Source organism: Panthera onca, chromosome C1 (genome assembly GCF_046562875.1).
Source record: "Panthera onca isolate mPanOnc1 chromosome C1, mPanOnc1 haplotype 2, whole genome shotgun sequence".
Classification (NCBI taxonomy): domain Eukaryota; kingdom Metazoa; phylum Chordata; class Mammalia; order Carnivora; family Felidae; genus Panthera; species Panthera onca.
In genome coordinates, this window is record NC_138346.1 from 93,763,544 (window position 1) to 93,781,268 (window position 17,725).

At 41.7% G+C, this 17,725-nt stretch overlaps 1 long non-coding RNA gene across 2 annotated transcripts in view; it reads right to left on the bottom strand.

The window, feature by feature from the left end:
• Nucleotides 1–17,725, bottom strand: part of LOC144617061 (uncharacterized) — a 325,321-nt gene that overhangs the window by 122,032 nt on the left and 185,564 nt on the right. Inside the window, exons 5-6 of one of the 2 annotated variants that reach the window (XR_013557077.1) lie at nt 11,649–11,756; nt 8,902–9,011 (exon numbers count right to left, since the gene is read on the bottom strand). This is a non-coding gene — a long non-coding RNA (uncharacterized LOC144617061). Of the gene's footprint in view, nt 1–8,901; nt 9,012–11,648; nt 11,757–17,725 lie in introns of those variants that run through there. The other variant, XR_013557078.1, reaches the window with a different exon arrangement.

Genomic DNA, 17,725 nt, shown 5'->3' on the forward strand with positions numbered 1-17,725 from the left:
AAACAAAAACAAAAACACAATTGGGAGTACATCAAAGAAAATAGCTCCTGGACAGCCAAGGAAACTATCAACAAAATGAAAAGGTGACCTACTGGATGGGAGAAGTTACTTGTAGATCATTTATTTGATAAGGAGTTAATATCCAAAATATGTAAAGAATTCATCCAACTCAATAACAAAAAAACACTCTAAATAACAGGCTGAATAGACTTTTTTCCAAAGTTCAACACCATTAATTACCATGGAAAAACAAATCAAAACCACAAGGAGATATTGCCTCATAGTAGTCAGAATGGCTAATATCAAAAAGATAAGACATACCAAGTGTTGGCAAGGATATGGTGAAAAGAACCCTGCTGTACTATTGGTGGAAATATAAATTGGTGCAGGGGTGCCTGGGTGGCTAAGTTGGTTAAGTGTGGGACTCTTGATTTCAGCTCAAGTCATGATTTCACGGTTCGTGAGTTCAAGCCCCACATCAGGCCCTGTGCTGACAGCTCAGAGCCTGGAGCCTGCTTCAGATTCTGTCTCCTTCTCTCTCTGCTCCCCACCTGCTCACACTCTGTCTCTCAAAAATAAACATTAAAAAAAAAATTTTAAACAAAAAATTTAAAAAATTATATAAATTGGTACAGCTGTTATGGAAAACGGTATGGAGGTCCCTCAAAAAATTAAAAATAGAACAAATGATCCAGTGATTTCACCACTCAGTATCTTTCTGAAGAAAACAAAAATACCAATTCAAGAAGATATATGCTTACCTATATGCATTGCAGCATTATTTACAATAGCCATGATATGGAAACAACCTAAGTTCCATCAATAAATGAATAAAGGAGATGTGGTACATATATATAAGGGACTTTTACTGAGCCATATGAAAGAATTAAACTTGGCAATTTGTAACAATATGGATGTACCTTCAGGTTATCATGCTAAATGAAATAAGTCAAAAAGCGACAAAGACCACATGATTTCACTTATATGAGGAATCCAAAAAAACAAAAAAACAAAAAAAACCAAAACCCATACTCATAGAAAGGACAGATTGGTGTTGCCAGAGGGGAGAGGGCTGGAGGATGGAGACAAAATGGGTGAAGGGGAATTAGAAGTACAAACTTCCAGTTTTAAAATAAAGTCATGGTGATTTAACGTACAGCTTGGGAAATATAGTCAATACTGTATTAACTTTGCATGGTGACAGATGGTAACTAGCCTTATCATGGTGATCATGTTTCAGTGCATAAAAATATCAAATCACTACATTGTACACCTGGAGCTAATATAAGAATATACGTCAATTATATCTCAAAAAGGAAAAAAAAGAGAATGTTAGAATTATTAAAGAGAGAAACCTCTTATCTAGATTTTGGTTTTATAACTAACTCAAGGAAATTGCCTTCAATCCGACTGGGTCATCCTCCAAAATCACTGCTACACTCTTCTGCAAAACTGTGAAAGTAAAGGGTATCATTCATGCCATAATAACAGTACAGACAAAACAGGAGTATTAAAAGAGTATTGAATTTTATTGGAAAGAGTCACCAATGCAAAGAAATGCAGATAAGAATCACACCTTTCTCAACAGAGTATGGCTGCAAGTCATTAAGGTGAGGGATTTGTCAATTTTCTGCCTATTTGCTCCTTCACTGAGTCTGTCCTACAACGTTAATGTTATTTTAATGTTGCTTTTACTCTATAAATTTTGTAGGATAAAATTTTATTTAGTTATCACCTTTCAAACTAACTGCTTCAATTAAAGAAAATCATATATTTAATTAAAGAAATCTGCTTATTCATGGAGAGTGGAGCAAAATCAGCCACTTGTGTAATGCCCATGTTTAATGCGGAAGTTCTGTGTAATGATTTGCAAAATAACTTTTTGAAGCTGGGTTTAAATGCAAAGTTACATCTCGCAATGGTGCACTACATTCATTAAACAAAAGCTGCTTCATGGACACCAGTGTGGCTCATTCAGTTGAGTGTCTGACTCTTGATTTTGGCTCAGGTCATGATCCCAGGGTTGTGGGATGGAGCCCTGAGTTGGGCTCTGTGCTGAGAGTGAAGCCTGCTTAAGATATTCTCCCTCTCCCTCCCTCTCTCTCTCTCTCTCTCCCTCTCCCTCTCCCTCACACTCTCTCAAAATATAAAAATAAATAAATAAACATAATAAATAAAACCAAAGAAAATCTGCTTCAAACATTTCTCTTTTCAGCCATAAGATATTTAAATCAGGTCCTAATACATAGATGGCAAGAGATATTTGATCAATCCAGCAGTTAGTTGAGCTCCTGACTGGTTGACTGATGCTTTGATGGATTTGCCAGTGTGGACAGCAGGGTCTCTCTCCCAGCATTCCCTAATCATACTGCCAGGGTAGGACCATAATGTAGAGTGGGGTCCGGGGGTCTCAAGGCTATTCCTGCAGCCTGCTTCAGAATGAACTGGGCTTCAGTTCAAATGCAGATTCCTGAGCCTGCCACCAGCTGCCTGACTCTGGAATGGGTCCCAGAAATCTGCATTTAATAAACCTTCCAGGTACTTTCCATAGATCTTAGAGAACTACTTGCTGGGGTCCCTGTCCCCGGGGCCACATTAGGACTTTCATAGGTGTGTTTCTTGAGCTTTTATGGCCCACTTCCTTCATTAAAAAACATTAAAGAGTATATTTCATGACAGCATTTGTATAAAGATGAATATATAAATTAGTATTCTGTAAGTAAACATTTTCTTCAACCTGAAAGTTCGTTTTTTTTTTCTTCTCATTTCAAAAGAAATGGAAACATTTTGTGGGTCTCTGAAAGTGCTGTGGACCCCAGGCACTCTGTATGCTGTCTCATGGATACCTCAGCCTTGCCTGCCTTGATATCCTTTTAGTCCCCACAATGTGGGGACTTCACTTTCATCTCTAGGCAGATCCGCTAACAGGATGTGGAGACCTACACTGGTTTTGTAGGGAAGAGGAATTAGACAAATAAAAATGCAAGGGGGCTGAGCAAGGAGGCATTATGAGGGAGTTACCAGAATCTCCTGAGCAGCCTTAGAAATACAATATTTATTCCCAATACCCAGGTCAGGGTGAGGAGATAAATAGTTTGCAAAATGCCTGAGGTGGACTCCCCAGCTCCTGGTTACTGCTCAGAAGTCCCAGCATCAAGTACCCCATGTCTAATCAAGTACTATCCATATTTGCATTAATGATTCTCTGCCAGGCATTGAGCTAAGTGCTTCACACACAATATCTCATATGGTCTTCCCAACAATTAGACCCCCATTTAAGAAATGTGGGCCTTGAGGGGTGTCTGGGTTGCTCAGTCCGTTAAGTGTCAGACCTCGGCTCAGGTCATGATCTCATGGGTTCGTGAGTTCGGGCCCTGCATCGGGCTCTGTGCTGGCAGCTCGGAGCCTGGAGTCTGCTTCGAATTTTGTTTCCCCTCTCTCTCTGCTCCACCCCTGCTTGTGCTCTGTTTCTGTCTCTCAAAATGAACAAACATTAAAAAAAAAAAAAAAAAAGGAAAAAGAAAAGAAATGTGGGCCCTGAGGCACAGAGAAGTTAAATCTATTGCCCAGTCACCCAGCTAGGAAAAGGGGGAAGATCTGAACTTGCCTTTCTTTGATGACAGAGTGTCCATTCTGACCATTTGCTCTCTGCTGCCCTGAAGCTGTGCTCTGTCCCCACGTCCCACTAACTGAATTCATGCTGTGTTTCTTCCTGCTGGAGTCCTGCCTTGATGCCCTGCCCGCAACCCCAAAGCAAGGGCCTGCCCTTCACTTCATCCTCTACCCACAGGCTCAAGAGTCTGCACTTCACCAGCTCTAAATCGCCTGTTGCCACGCTGCATCCGCTCGCCCAGCAGTACCGCCACTTCTTGCTGAATCTCCCTGATGCCGAACACCTGTCTACATTTTAATTTGGTTTATCATTTATTCATTCATTCAGCTGACATTCAATATGCCAGCAGTCTGCTAGGCACTGGCCCTGCACCAAGATACTCACAGCCTGCTGGCGGGAGAATGTACAGATCATTGTAATACAGCATGGGAAGAGCCTTGGGAGAGGTGGGAGCTCAGCACCCTGGGGCTCCAAGGATAACGGGACAATCACCACATCCTAACTCAGGTGTCCTGCTGACGTCCGGCCTCTGTCCCCAACCCTGGGCCTGCCCCCATGCAAAGCCCTGCCCCACGGTACCTCTTCAGTCTGGCTTTGCCACTACCTGCCGAACTCCACACTTGGGGAATTCTGGAATGGCTGGGCTGCTCTGAGCACATGAATGCATCTTAAGGGATTACCTCTCTCATTAGTCATCCTGTCTAGAAAAAGCAATCTTTTAAAATCCTATTTCACTATTTACACAGGAATTTTCACTCTAACACTCCAGAGTGGAAATCAGTAAGGTATAAATCCTTCCCCCAGGGGGATTTATTTAGTGAAGTAGCCAGAGGCCTCATTATTAAAGTGGTCTCACCTTTAAGCCCAGTCTCATACCATGGACGACACAAACAGAATAAATTGGTTTTCCCACATTTTGAAGATCAATTATTTAAGATAGAATTAATATTTCATGTTAATACCTTAGAAAGAAAAATATCTTCATAAAAATCTCTTCTGTCGGGACACCCATAGCACTTCCTAGAATCTCTCTTTATAGCACATCTTGGGTTTATTCTGCCTTGTGACAAAGTTGGATCTTGCAGTTTCTTGCTCCACTGAAGGCCCTTCAGGATGGAGACACTATCTCGGTTGGCATTGTGAAAAGCCCAGGAATGTACACTGTTGGCCCCTGGGCCAGATTCTGTCCAAAGAAGTGAAGTTTATAGCCTACACATTGCTTTTGACATTTTTAGACTTAATTCCCGTTTTTGAAAACTTCCATGGAGGGGCGCCTGGGTGGCTCAGTCGGTTAAGCTTCCAACTTCGGTTCAGGTCATGATCTCGCGGTCCATGAGTTCGAGCCCCGCGTCGGGCTCTGTGCTGACAGCTCAGAGCCTGGAGCCTGTTTCAGATTCTGTGTCTCCCTCTCTCTGACCCTCCCCTGTTCATGCTCTGTCTCTCTCTGTCTCAAAAATAAATAAATGTTAAATTTTTTTTTTTTTAAAAAAAGAAAACTTCCATGGAGATCTCCGAGTTTTCCTTAAAAACAAGAAATCAAAGCCAATGTGGGAGTCAGAGGTCCCACTGCCTATAATCAACTCAGGCCAAGAGTGCCCCCATTAGATGGGTTTGACAGGTCCCCTCCCCTTGCCTGCTTAACCTGCTCCTGAGACCACCCTGGTCTGGAAGCACTTGTGTCTGTGGCTCATGCGACCAGTGCCTGTCAGAAGAATGGTCCCCATACCTTGTTCTCCTCAAGCCAAAACAGCCCACCCCAAAGCAAGAGACTAACCCAAAGTAATAAGGACAAACGAGCAAACTGAATTAGGCCACGAGACCGAAATGGGATGTGCAAATGCAGCACATGAGGAAAGTTAGGCTGAAGGTCTGGACTGTAGCAGAAATGCCTACTTAGCTCTCCACTTGGAAGTGTTCGAACAGGACAAGGTGGTTTCATGAAAGCCCTTTGAAATGAGGACAGGATCTCCCCACTGTGTAAGCAGGCAGACCTACCTTACAGGCTTCCACATGCCCCCTTATCTAACGTAGAACCAGGTACTCCTCTCCTCCTCCAGGCAGACACAGCCCTGCACCAGGCCCCACTCAACCACAGGCTGCATTGCAGTAACGCAGACCCAAAGCCTCCAGAGCCTGCGGGCTGTATTTCACCAGCCATTCTTTGCCAAAATGACTAACCTTGCATTTCCCTTGGCCTTGGTGAAAGTTCTCAGGCATCCACATTTCCTCTCCGCATTGTTAAACATCTGTTGGGTTTCCCTCAGTAAGCATGAAGAGATGACTGGCTGAATGGAGGAGGCTCACAGACATGAGCCCTAGCGTCAGTGACGGCATGCAGAGCCAACCATGATCATGTACCCACCTGCTCTCTAAACAGCTTTAATGATTTACAAAGAATGAAGCTGAACCCATGTGAACATCACACTGCCTAATTTAGTCCACTCCAGACGCACATGAAATAGATTTTCACACAACAGAAGACTCACACAGACACGGTTCACTCTCTGGCTTTTAATATGGAGTATTAAAGGTCAAGGGCTATGTCTTTTAAAAATTATAACTTTCAGGGGCGCCTGGGTGGCGCAGTCGGTTAAGCGTCCGGCTTCAGCCAGGTCACGATCTCGCGGTCCGTGAGTTCGAGCCCCGCGTCAGGCTCTGGGCTGATGGCTCGGAGCCTGGAGCCTGTTTCCGATTCTGCGTCTCCCTCTCTCTCTGCCCCTCCCCCGTTCATGCTCTGTCTCTCTCTGTCCCAAAAATAAATTAAAAAAAAAAAAAAATTATAACTTTCAAGGACCAGGCTACCTAAGAAAAGGTACAGAAATTGGCTTCAGTGGAATTCTTTTCCACCCCCATGCCTTTCCCCATACTGTCTCCACTCTTAAAATGCTCTCCCCTGTCTAAAGTGGGCACACGAGTTAAAGCAGGGGCTGAAAACTCCAGTGCCTACAGGGTTGAGCAGCCTTTGTAATGGTTTGTGCTGGCATAGTGCCCTGCATAACCTGAAAGAGAGGGTCTCCTGCACAGGCAAGACAGCAGAGCTTCTCAAAGACACTGTTCTACCAAACACAGTATCTTCTGCACTCCTGGATCTGTGAGTCCTCAGTTTCATCTCTAGTCTTCCATGCTCTGTGTCACACTGTCCAGGGGCCTCTGGCTTTCCCATGCTTCCTTGTCAGGGGTTTCACATTGTTCTGCTAGTGGGAGGTCCTGCTGGAAGGTTGGAGGACAGGAGGAAGGAAAAATCCGGGTGTTTCTCCCCATTTTTCTCTTATAGGCTCTATCTCTGCCATTCCAACTTCCAAAGGACATCTGCCTCCTTCAGATGGCTCCAGGCCTTGGGCTTTGGCAATGCCGCCTCCTTCCTCTGTCCTAGGAAAAGCAGTGGTTTCCAGTTGTACTCTCTGAGTTAGCCTATGTCTTAGTCTGCTCATGCTGCCATAACAAAATACCATACGCTAAATGGCTTAAACAATGAAAATGTATTTCTTACAGTTCTGGAGGATAAGAAATCCAAGATCAAAGTACTGGCCAACTCAGTTCCTGGTGAAGGCCCTCTTCCCAGCTTGTGGATGACTGCCTTCGTGCTATGGGTTCACATGGCCTTTCCTGTCTTTGGTATGTGTGGAGACAGAGAAAGAGCAAGCAAACTCTTTGATGTTTCTTCTTAGATGGGAACTAATCCCATCATGAGGTCCCCACACCCATGACCTCATCTAAACCTAATTATGTCCCAAAGGCCCCACTTCCAAACACAATCACACTGGGGGGTAGCACTTCAACAAATGAATTCTGGAAGAACACAATCCAGTCCATAGCATCCTGTTTGGCTTTGCAACTACCCCATCACATGTGCAAACAATATCTGTATTAAATTCCCTCTTTCTGTAACACATAGAGTGGCTCCTATTTCCCTGGCTGGTACTTAACTGTGGACCAAAACAGCCTTCTAGCTATTACACATACTGTGTCTATACTGTCATCAGATGTCATAGACATGTTTGGTGAGACAGGCATGCTGATACACTGCTGGTAGGGGAAGTAAGTACATATAACATTTGGCAAAATATACCAAAGCCTTGTAATTTTCACATCATTTATTACAGCAATTCCAAATCTAAGGTTTGATTCTAAAGAAACATTTGGGTGAAAAATGCACAGAATTATGTGTAAGGATGTTAATCATGACTTTCACCATAATAATCCAAAATTGGAAACAATCTAAATGTCTATAATCAAGTATGATTAAACAATGATGGCACATCATTTGATGGATGAAAATGCATCCATTAAAAGTGATTATGTCAGTATATATTCATTAGCATGGGAAAATATTCATAATATAATGAAAAAATAAAGAAAAAAACAGTATATATAATATAGTCACAAAACTGTATGTAACACAAAACTAGAAAGGAATTTACCAAAACGTAATAGTTCAACCACCATTTCTTTATATGGATGGGAAAGCTGCATACAGTTTTAAATTTTTTTCTTATAGTTCTCTTTTTTCAAATTTTTCTAAAAGAATATGTGTTGTTTTGTCAAAAGAAAAAGGCGCTGTAGCTAATAAGTAGCAAATTTGAGAGTAAGGGTAATAAATTTGTTCATCCTAAGTTAGTTATTGATGAATAGGCTGAGTTTTCACAGTTGAATTTCACTTCAAAGCCCATGCTTTTCTGTTATTCTAAACAGGGAAGGAAATTGGAATGAGAGACAGTTGAGGAAAAAAAAGAGGTCTGGTAAGAAACACTCCAAAAGTCATTGGCTCAGGACACATGGGTGGTTCAGTCAGTTAAGCATCCAACTCTTGATTTCGGCTCAGGCCATGATCTCATGGTTTGTGAGATAGAGCTCCGAGTTGGGCTCCACATTGGGTGTGGAGCCTGGCTTCAGATTTTCCCTTGGCCCCTCCCCAGCTCACACACATGCTCGCTCTCTCACTCTCTTTCTCTCTCTCTCTCTCTCCCTCTCTCTCTCAATAAGTAAATATATAATTAAAAGTCATTGACTCATTCTTCTAGTCTCCAAAACTGTCCATCTATTAGTGGGGCTACCAGAGTACCACCAAGTGCCCTGCATCTTACAAATATCCCCCTCTCTGCCCCCCTCCTTAGTTTTACTAATAATGCTTGGGGGGAAGCCATTTGCCTGCATTCAAACATAAGAAACAGCTTTATGAAACTTACACCAAATTTTACATTAAAGATTTTAATCAGTATGTAATTCATCACATCCCCTTGTCCTCTCTGAGGATCAATAGGAGAAATTACTCTTTGATGTTTCTACTGAACAATTGGTTCATTTTTGTCTTCAATCATTGTAAAGTTTGTACTTTATCATGATTTCCTCTTCATGTTGGCTGTTTCAAAGTTCAGAGCCTTTTCTTTAGGTCCCATATCTAAGAAGTATATAAGATTAAATGACATCTGTTCTTTTGAAAAAAATGTTTAATGTTTATTTATGAGAAAGAGAGAGAGAGAGAGACCAAGCATGAGTGGGAGAAGGGCAGAGAGAAAGAGGGAGATACAGAATCTGAAGCAGGCTCCAGGTTCTGAGCTGTCAGAAGCAGGCTCCAGGTTCTGAGCTGTCAGCACAGAGCCCGATGCGGGGCTCAAACTCACAGACCATGAGATCATAATCTGAAGTCAGACGCTTAACTGACTGAGCCACCCAGGCACCCCACACATCTGTTCTTATAATAACTTTGTTACTGACTCTTCATTTTTAACTCCTCTGAATATATTTAAAATGTAATGTTAATGTTTGCAAGCCACCATAAATCTTTTTAGAATAAGCAGACATTTGTGGTACCTTTGTCATATCTCCCAGCCCACATCTTATTTCAGCATTAGGTGAGTGAACAGTCCCCAGCACCAGTGTCCCACCTCAAAGGTGGTATGCACTTTGCCCCAGTCTTCTCCAAAGTCCTGGGAGTAAGCCGGTGCATGCAAGCAGCCCATAAGTGCAAGGGCAGGTAATGCCACTGCGGGTAATATCAAATACTATGGAAAGGAAGCTGGTGAATAAAGGCTCTAGTCTCTCATCCTTCCAGTGGATGATTCCAAGAGTGTTTCTACATGCTTCTCAGAAAATCTAGCAGAATCAGCACTCATTTCTTACATCAATGAGCTCAACAACACATCCTTATTCTGACTTTCCTCCTTCCCTGTTTTACCCTCCCGTTCCCTCATACTTTTTCGTCTAATCATCTCCCACATAAACTACCTGCATGCAGGGCCTACTCTGAAAGTTCTGCTTTTAGGGGATATCAAGCCAAATTGGTGGGATAAAAGAAAGGAAGAAGGTAAGAAGGTAATGAATAAATTACTTGATATGTATTAATTTAATTATGGGAGTAAGTTCACCAAAAATAATTTTTTCTACCCAGATTCTTGAGTCTGAGCTCCTTGCCTGAGAAAAGTAGATACCCATAAAGTGATCCCTATGCTGACCAGGCATATATACCACTCTCCTCTCTAATAATTTCTAGACTTCTGGGAAAATAAAAGCTAAAATTTCATATCTGACCAACATGGTATGACATACCATAGATATCCCAAATCTAATTTTAATATTTCAGGCATCAGATGAAGATGGACACTCTATTAGACATATTGTCTCCTTTGGATGCTTACAAAACCAGAGGAGAGGAGCTCTGAGGATTAGTACAGGTGATGGCATGCAACCAACTCGATCCAGTAGCCACCACGTGTGTGGCCAGGATGTACTGCTGTATGTAGTAAACAAATGTCACAGAAAAGGTCTCAGAAACCATAAGGAGACATGTGATCATCATTTGAGGACTTTGGGGAGTTCCGCAGCCTTAGGGTACCAAACGTCCCACCCCACATGCTTCAGGGGAGCTTTCTTATTACCTTTTATGTCCCATGTGTAATAGCCAGTCAAATTTGATGAACTAATTGAATCGAATATTTATTGCCCCTTCCCCTTAGAGTTCAGTCTCGAAGAATGGTGGTGATGATGCTGGTGATGGCTGCCATTTATTGAATACTTGCCCCCCAAGTCCCCTTAATTGTCAGTTAAGGAAACAAAATCCCAGACTGATTAAGTTTCTTGCCCAAGTACCTGGCCATTGACAATGCTGGAACTTTGTCTCCCAAGTCAATATTTGTTCCATTATTCTTTGCTTCTTCTATGCTAATGTACAGATGAGAATTTAAACCTAGGGATTTCCATGATCCATGCCATCTTAAGATGACTATATATGGGACTAAAAGTCATCCCTTCTCCCATAAACAAAGAAGAGGAGGGGCATCTGAATGGCTCAGTCGATTAAGCATCCACTCTCATTTCGGCTCAGGTCATGATCTCATGATTCCTGGGATTGAGTCCCACATCAGGCTCTGCACTGACAGCACAGAGCCTGCTTGATATGCTCCCTCTCCTCTCTCTCTCCCCCTCCCCCTGCTTGTGCTTGCTCGCTCTCTCCCTCTCTCTCTCTCTCAAAATAAATACACATTAGAAAAAAAAAATATGAGGAATTCTCTCCAATCACCCTGAGTGTATACAATGTAAAACAGAGTACCAGCCCATGGACATGGTCATCAGTCCTTTGGATAGAGCCTCAGACTGAAGGGATAAAAACCCTCAACCAGTCACCTCTCATGACCTCTAGGCATAAGTAATAGGCATATATATGTGCCTTAGCTTGACTTACAAATGGAATTATCATTTCCTATTGTGCAATGACATGAAAACTCTGGGAGGAATTACCTTAATAAGTATAACTGGTTTGCTGAACATTCTGGAAAGTTTCAAAGGAATCCAAGCATTAAATAGTTTTATTTTCCTCCACAACTACTGCCCTCTCCCCACTCTGCCAAATCACCCTTGATGACAGTTTACCCAATCCAATAACTTTCTAGGCACTTCTAGTTACAAAACAAAAACAAAAACAAAACGAAACAAAACAAAAACAAGTTCTATTCTAGGATTGACTCCCCTTTTGCTTTTAAAAAGCACAATCCAGTATAAATCTAAACTTGAATATCATATGTAATCCAAAGTTTCCAACCTGCTCTTTATTCAGGCCCAACACTTGGGTGAAGATCAGAAGTGAAGGGCGTATTGTCTGTTTTTATCTTCTTCTTCCATCTCTTCTCTTTTCCTTTTCTGACTCGTACTGAACAGGAGGATAGAGGAAAAACAACAAGTGTTCTACTTAACTGTATACATTGTTTTGATTCCCTATGGGCTGGCTATCAATGCCCCCAATGGGCAGAAGTGTTTTGGTGCTAGCTCTCTCATAGGCTATAGACATGGGTTCTTTGTGGGTGCCTTTCTACTGCCCTCATATGGGAATACACTCTCTGGCTAACCTCTTGAACACCTCTCTCCACTCCTAACCAGATGGGACATCCACAGTATCTTATCCTGACCCCATAGTCTGACAGGATACAATAAAAAAGTCCAACCCAGCATTTTCTGCAATAAGCAACTGACCTAGAGAAAAGTCACTCATCCTGACTGAATCAAATGTAGTGTGCAAGCTGCCTCATTGCTGCCCTCTCTCTTCACCTTACAATTAAGGCTGCTCCAGGGAACACCTTGACTTTAGGACTTTCAAGGCACTAGGTAGACATGGTTGTGTTCCCACATTGCCCTCTAACTCCCAGGATATTTATCAAGCTTCATAGGCCTTTCTCACTATAACTCACTCAGCTGCAAAAGTGGCCCAGAGCAGACCCATGGATTCTCCACATGGACCCAGCTAGGTGGAGAGTGGGGTGCTAGTCTTCCCTTATTGCAGACACTCCCCAAGCACTAGAAATAGTGCTCTCCTTTGACTTGGAAGAAAACCTCCTTGGGAGAGTAGAGGGTAGTCTCCTCTAGGACTACAACCAACAACTCACATCCTTTCCACTCTCCAGGCTTCTTTTTCGACTGGAGAAAGTGGTATGGTTTCTCTCATTTTTCTGTGTTGTCGTCTATGGTTCAGAGACGACACTGCCCTCTTTATAATATAGTGTTATTTGTTGACTGCTATTCTCAACATTGAAGCTTTGTATAAGATTCTGACAAGAGACAATGCTTATTAGCAGAAAATTTGTATTTGCAAACATATAAAAGGAAATATGCTCTATAAGAAATGTTACCCATTGGGTAAAACCAAATAAAAATGAAAATAACTAGATAAACTAAATACACAACATTCTCTGTCAAATGCTCTCCAAGTACTTCAAAGAAACCTTAGCTATCCAGGAAAAGTTTCACCAGTGGTACATAAAGCCTACCAGAAGAGTTGGCCTGCTTGGTTTGATATTCACCCTAAGAGCTTCCCTTCCACTTTCCTTCCCCAATTGCCAGACACCCATAGGTGCTACCTCAGCTCCTAGTATCTGATTCAAGAACTGCAGGCTTTCATAATCCACTTTGAACATGTTTGTGCAGCTCAAACTTGGCAACTTTCCACTGTTCTCTTATTTGTCCTCTGTTTCCGGGCACCACCCTCCTGCTTCAGCCTTAGCCCCATGGCAACCAGCCAGCTCTGATGCCCTCCCCCTCCCTGCCTTTTCACCACAGGACCCTCCTAAATCTTTACAAAATCCCTGATTCTTGATCTTCTCTATATAGCAGTTCTGAAATTAAATTTCAGGTGTAGGAGGAGGACAAAAGACAGACAGATACCAGACTTACTAGTAGCCACAAAGCAGCTTTTACGTGAAATACTCTGGGTCAAAATGAAGAAAAATGACTGACTGAAATCAACCAAGAAAATTTTATGTCTCCAGATATTTACCATATTCATGTGACTATAAAACACAGTTTAGCACCTGTCACTGATCTTGTGAATTAATTTTAAAAGCTGATTGTTTGACTGAATTTGACTATTTATTTATCTATTCTTATCCTCAAAGTGCTCTTGGCTTTTGGAGATGGCAGTGAAACAGTCTGTTTTGTGGTTTTCTTTTGTACCCAGGACTGCAGCAGGCAATTTGCATGCCCTCTCACGGGACTGAAGAGGAAGATTCTTTTTTTGTCCCTTCCCAGCTTAAAGCCTTTTTCACCTTGCAAATATGGTAGATGTTTCATACTAATGCTCAAGCCTCATCAGAAACACAATGCCAACTTTAATTTTTTGGTTGTTGAACCTAGCACCAAGAGCAAGTCAAGAGGATGGCTTCGAATCATGTTTTATTTATGCAGAGGAATAAAAATACACTCATGCAAGTGAAGAGTGAGATGCAACACGAGGCAGTGCATTTTTACAAGGCAAGCAGAAGCCCTGATTTACTTCCCATTCACTAAAACTTTATGGCTTCCTCATCAAATGAGACAGGTTGCTTTCTGTCTCTTAGATGGTAAATATGGTTAATGTGCTGAGCAGCGGTACACTCGCTCTCTGGCTGTTTATTAGGAACAGGAGTTATTTAGTGACTCTTCCTTTGTCATGAAGATGAGTCCCTGAGAGATCATTGAGGGCCATGGAAATGATGCACAGACTGATGCACTATTGCCCGGGAAGCCTCCTAGATAACAGATGTAAGAAGAGGTATATGAGACACTTCATTTCTGGAATCCTCCTCTATTCTTGAAGTAGAATATCCTTGAACTTTCAGTGGCAAAGAGCTATTATTCAGTTCAGTTTATTAATATTTTCTGAGTCCACTGATGTGGGACACAAGAGCAGCAGTAAAGAGGAAATGGATGGTGGCTTTGGCCATTACCATCAGTGTGGCCGTGGACAACTCATTGTGTTATTAGAAACCCCTGGATCAACTTAAGTTGAGGTTTAGAAAGAAGTGGGCCCAAGGGACACACAGAACAGTCAGAGTCCTAGGCATTCCATGCTTTACACTGGTACTGTCCGTATAATCTGTGCCACATAGCAACTTTAAATTTTGTAGTAGCTAGATTAAAAAAAACAAAGCAAAAAATAATGGTTGAAATTAATAATATTTATTTAACCCAATATATTCTGACATTGACATGTAGTTAATATAAAAAATATTTATGGGAGGGGTGCCTGGGTAGCTCAGTAGGTTAAGTGTCTGACTTTGGCTCTGGTCATGACCTCACAGTTCAGGGGTTCGAGCCCCATATTGGGCTCTATGCTGACAGCTCACAGCCTGGAGCCTGCTTCAGATTCTGTGTCTCCTTCTCTCTGCCCCTCCCCCACTCGCACTGTATCTCTCTCAAAAATGAATAAACATTTAAAAATATTTTTTTAATATTTATGGGATAGTGTACTTTTTTTCCATACTGTTATAGACTGTATGACTGTCTCCCCCCAAAAGTCTGTGTGCTGAAACTCTAACTCCCAATGGGATGGTATTAGGAGGTAGGACCTTTGAAAGGTGATTAGGCTTAGATTAGGTCATGACAGTGGACTCTCATGATGGGATTAGTGCCCTTGTAAGAAAAGGAAGAAAGACAAGAGCCTCCTCTCTCAGTTATGTGAGGACACAGCAAGAAGCCAGAAAGTAGGCCTTCCCCAAACACCAGATCTCCTGGCACCCTGATCTTGAGCTTCCCAGCCTCCGGAACTATGAAAAATAAGTGTTTGTTGTTTAAGCCATGGTAATGCATTATAGCAGGCTGAACCAAGACACACAGTAAGTATTCAAAACAGACCATCTCAATTTGGGCTAGCCACATTTCAAGTGCTCTACAACCACGTGTGGCTAGTGGCTACCACATGGGACAGTACAGCTGTAGAGAAATGCTGCTCAAACTCAAACATTGATAGGAATCACCCTAGATCTTGTTAAAATGCTGATTCTGATTCTAATTCCATAGGTCAGGGTGGCGCCTGAGATTCTGGGTGTTTCAGAAGCCCTCAAGCGCTGTCAATGCCGATCATTCATGAACTACATTTTGAGCAGCAAGGAACTAGACAGAGTACCCTTCAGTGATATGCTGGCACCGGCTCATGAGAGCTGACTATGTGCATCTCTTCCTACATCCACATTCAGTGATGTCACCTTGGTAGCTCAAAATCAGCCATATAGGAGTATTTACACAAAAGAAACTGGCAAATAGTACAAATCAGGGCATTACTTTTCTGCAGAGCCAGGTGTTGAACATTTACCAGCATATTGCTACTCATGGTCCAATGGGAATCCCCCAATTGCTGGATCTTTTCTGAGCAATAGTATTACAAGGTAATTAGTCTCCCCCTCCTCTTCCTCCTCTTCCTTATCTGTAATGATTTTTTTGTAGTTAACATTTACTATTCATGTAATTTTTAAAAATACAATTTTGGGGGGTGCCTGGGTAGCTGTTAAGCGTCTGGCTTTGGCTTAGGTCATGATTTCAGTTTGTGGGTTTGAGTCCTGTCGTCAGGCTCTATGCTGACAGCTCAGAGCTTGGAGCCTTGGATTTTGTGTCTCCCTCTTTCTCTGCACCTCCCCCGCTCACACTCTGTTTCTCTCTCACTCTCTCTCAAAAGTAAATAAATATTAATAAAATTTAAAAATACAATTTTTTAAAAAATGTTTACATTTTTTTAAATGTTTCTCTCACACTCTGTTTCTCTCTCACTCTCTCTCAAAAGTAAATAAATATTAATAAAATTTAAAAATACAATTTTTTAAAAAATGTTTATTTATTTTGGGAGAGGAAAAAGAGCACACGTGAGGGAGGGGCAGAAAGAGAAGGAGGAAGAGAATCCCAAGCAGGCTCCACACTGCCAGTGCAGAGTTCAATGTGGGGCTTGAACTCACGAACCATGAGATCATGACCTGAGCTGATATCAAGAGTCAGACACCTAGCCAACTGAGCCACCCAGATGCCCCAAGAAATACACGTTTTTAAGCAAAACAAGTATACAACATTGAGAGATAGGGGACCTGCTTCTAGTAAATGTTATGCCATGAATTAACCTTGTAATCTAAACAAATCTTTTAACTCTGTCACTCACTTTCTCTACCTATATCATGAATGTAAACACATTTTCTCTACCTGCTTAAGATAGATATTTGAAGAATAAAGTGAAATGATACCTTTGATTTTCCAGGTGACTTGACACAAATCCAAGAAAACAATGAAACTGATCAGCTACTCAATCACCATGTACACCACTTCTACAGTCTGGTCAGGTTCTCTTTCAGGCCAGAGCTTTTATCAAGGGCAGAGAGACCTTAAAGGGCACAGCTATCTTGCTATGGACATACGGAACTCATATACTTAACCAATTCCTAACTGTCCCTACTGGTTAAGAAAGCCTCATCAGTGAAAGAATATTGAAAAAAAGAAGAACAAGGTGACTGGATACAAATTTCCCAATTTCAAAACTTACTATAAAGCTACACTAGTCAAAAGGTTGTGGTGCTAGAAGAAGCACAGATATACATATCATTGAAATAGTATGAAGAGTCCAGAAATAAACCCACGTGTCTTTGGTCCACTGATCTTGACACAGGGGCCAAGACCAATGGGGAAGGAATAGTTCTTCCAATATGTGGCACAGGGACAACCAAATAGCCACGAAAGGAAGGAAGGAAGGAAGGAAGGAAGGAAGGAAGGAAGGCCCCTACCATATACTGTATGCAAAAATTAACTCAAAACAGACCAAAGACCTAAATGTAAGAGCTAAAACTGTAAAACTCATAGAAGAAATCATAAGTATATATTTACTTGTGACCTTGGATTAGGTAACAATGTCTTAGATATGACATCAAAAATCACAAGAAAACAAAGAAAAAATAAACTAGATTACATCAAAATGAAAAATATTTGTTTACTGGGGCACCTGGGTGGCTCAGTCAGTTAAGCTTCTGACTTCAGCTCAGGTCATGATCTCGAAGTTTGTGAGTTCAAGCCCCGCATTGGGCTCTGTGCTGACAGCTCAGAGCCTGAAGCCTGCTTCAGATTCTGTGTCTCCCTCTCTCTGCCCCTCCCCCACTTGTGCTCTGTCTCTGTCTCTCAAAAATGAATAAGTGTAAAAACAAATTAAAAAATATATTTGTTTATCAAAGAGCATTCTCTAGAAAATGAAAAAATAGCTTACACAATGGGAGAAAAATTTCACAAATTATAAACCTAATAAGGATTCATATGCAGAATATATAAAGAACTAAACAACAAAAATAACAATTTAATTTTAAAAATGAGAAAGGACTTGAATAGACAATTCTCCAAAGATAAGCA